The sequence below is a fragment of the Populus euphratica genome, unplaced genomic scaffold (assembly GCF_000495115.2).
Source record: "Populus euphratica unplaced genomic scaffold, PopEup_1.0 scaffold73.1, whole genome shotgun sequence".
NCBI classification, from domain to species: Eukaryota; Viridiplantae; Streptophyta; class Magnoliopsida; order Malpighiales; family Salicaceae; genus Populus; species Populus euphratica.
Window position 1 is genome coordinate 1,366,063 of NW_011499895.1, and position 2,683 is coordinate 1,368,745.

Sequence of the window (2,683 nt, forward strand, 5' to 3'; positions counted from 1 at the left end):
TGTTTGACATACTATTAGTGGATCCTCTAACCTTGACATTGTTTGTTATCATTGTTTAATCCTATACTTGTTTGACATACTATTAGTGGATCCTCTAACCTTGACATTGTTTGTTATCATTGTTTAATCCTATACTTGTTTGACATACCATTGGTGGATCCTCTAACCTTGACATTGTTTGTTATCATTGTTTAATCCTTACGTTAATTTTCCATCTCAAAGTTCTCATCAACTTTTCTTCTTCTTCTTCGTTTTCTTTTTCTTTATTATTGTTATTGTTATTATTATTATTACTACTACTATTATTATTAGTGTTATTATTGCTACTATTATTATTGTTGTTGTTATTGTTACTATTGTTGTTGTTTATAATTTGTACAATTAACCTCCCTGTGGTTCGACCCCGATCTTGCCGGGTTATTTATTACTTCGATACTCCTACACTTAGGAGAGGACAACAATCTTTTGGTCATGTCAATACACTATACCATATAGAAAAGGGCACATCTAAACTTTAGTTATATAGTTGATGGCTAGATTTGGCAATCGAGAAGCATTTCACAAGCCTCCTTAATGGTGCTAGTGTCACCCACTCATTAGGTCATATAGAATACGCGACAATAACTTTTCAATTAAAAAATAAAAAATACAACATAAAAATACTAAAACACTCTCATGTCCTCTTAATTACACAACTTACCCATGTAAATTTCATGATTGCAATCCACAGTAATCTATGTAAAGCTACAGTGAAAACCCCACATCATTTAGCTTTTTTTTATAATTAGACTTGCCTCTAGATAGAAGGTGGCAGTTGTAGTAGTAAAAGTAGGGTAAAGATAACATTTATTGTAATTATAATGGTTGAAATAGTTTTTATAATGGTTAAAATAGTTTGAAATACGTGTCATAGGGTGACATAGAGGATTTGCTGTTAAAATCAATGAAATCACTATTTAAATTTTTAAACTAAAAATTTAAAAAGAAAAACCTAATATTAGCTATCAAAAATTAGGTAATGAGGTTGGTTATACCCTAAAAGTATTTTTTTTTATAAAAAAGTTGTCTATTTTGTCTAAATTCATAGGAAAATCATCTAATTTATTCTTGCAAATTATAGCCTTTAATATATTTTTAAAAACTTAAGTTCATTGATTTCTAGAAATATACATGTTAAAGAAAAGGATAAAAATAGATACATTTTCAATTTTTTTCCAAATGATAAAACTTAATACTTAAGGTATAAAAATATATTTTTTTAACATGGAAACAACAAAGAAAACCAAAATTCTCCAAATCCCCTCACTTTAAACACAAGATTGTCCTCAATGTTGAAAAAAAAAAAGGAAAAGAATATAAGAGAATGGCAAACAAAAAGTAGAATGCAATAAATAAAAGATAAGGGAAAAAGAAAAAAAAAATGAAAATTTTTTTTTGTTGGCTTGTCTCCTAGTGCTTTTGTTTTATGTTATTGGCTCAACATATCGTATGCTCATGCCTCAAATATTAGGTCAGCTAACTCAATAGAAGTGATGAGTTCTGTCATCCAACCTTCATATAAAGTTTTCAATTAATACCCATTGACCTTGGGCACTTTATTTTTTTTAAAAACACTTGTAATCTTAACTGCAACATAAAAAAAAACATTAGAAACAAGAAAATGTTCAATCCAGAGTACAACTTTCAAGGAAAAAATGTTTCAAATATGAATGATAAAGAAGGACTTTGTCTCCAACATGAAACTCCTTTCTTATAATCATTCAGTCACGAAGACTCTTGATCTTTTATATATATATATATATATATAAATCCTTGCGTTCTTATAGGCATCATTATATAAATCTTCCAAATCTTGTAATTACAACTTCCTTGCAATCCAAGCAACATCATAATCCAAGTTGTATTGCTTAATGGTCTAAAAAGCTTTGTATTAAAGCTCCGCTAGTAGATGACATGTTCTCTCATTAATCATCCTATAAGGTGACATTCCTATAGGTGATTTATAAGCAGTCTGATAAGTTCAAAGTGTATCACCAAGTCATAAACTTCAATCTCGTTGGTTAGGTTGCACTATCTTCTCCAAAATAAACTTGATTTCTCGATTTGAAATTTCAGCTTGGTTATTTGTTTGAGGATGGTAGGCTATGGAAGCCCGTGAGTCACAAGGTACTTAAATAGTGATGCTTCTATTGAATGATTGTAAAAATAAGTGCCACAATCGCTAGTGATAGATTTGGGGATTCCAAACCTGTCTAATACGTGAGTCTTGATAAAATCTAAAATAACCTTGGTTTCGTTAGTTCGTGTGGCTTTCACCTTAATCCATTTGGATAAATAATCAACAATAAAAATGATATAAAGATTACAAAACAAAAAAAAGAAATGGACCCATAAAATCAATACCCTAAACATAAAAAAATTCACTTACAAGAAAATTAGTTAAAGGCATTTGATTATTATGAGTGATATTGCCTATTCTTTGGCATTTTTCATATGATTTGTAAAAGTTATATGCATCCTTAAAAATAAAAGACCAATATAAATCACTTTCAAGTAACTTGTCGGCTATTCTTTTTGCTTCAAAATGCCCACCACAAGAATGAGAATGACAAAAAGTGAGAATGGAATGAAATTCATCATGTGGTACTGACACGACTAAAAGATTGATGTCTTCTCCCAAGTG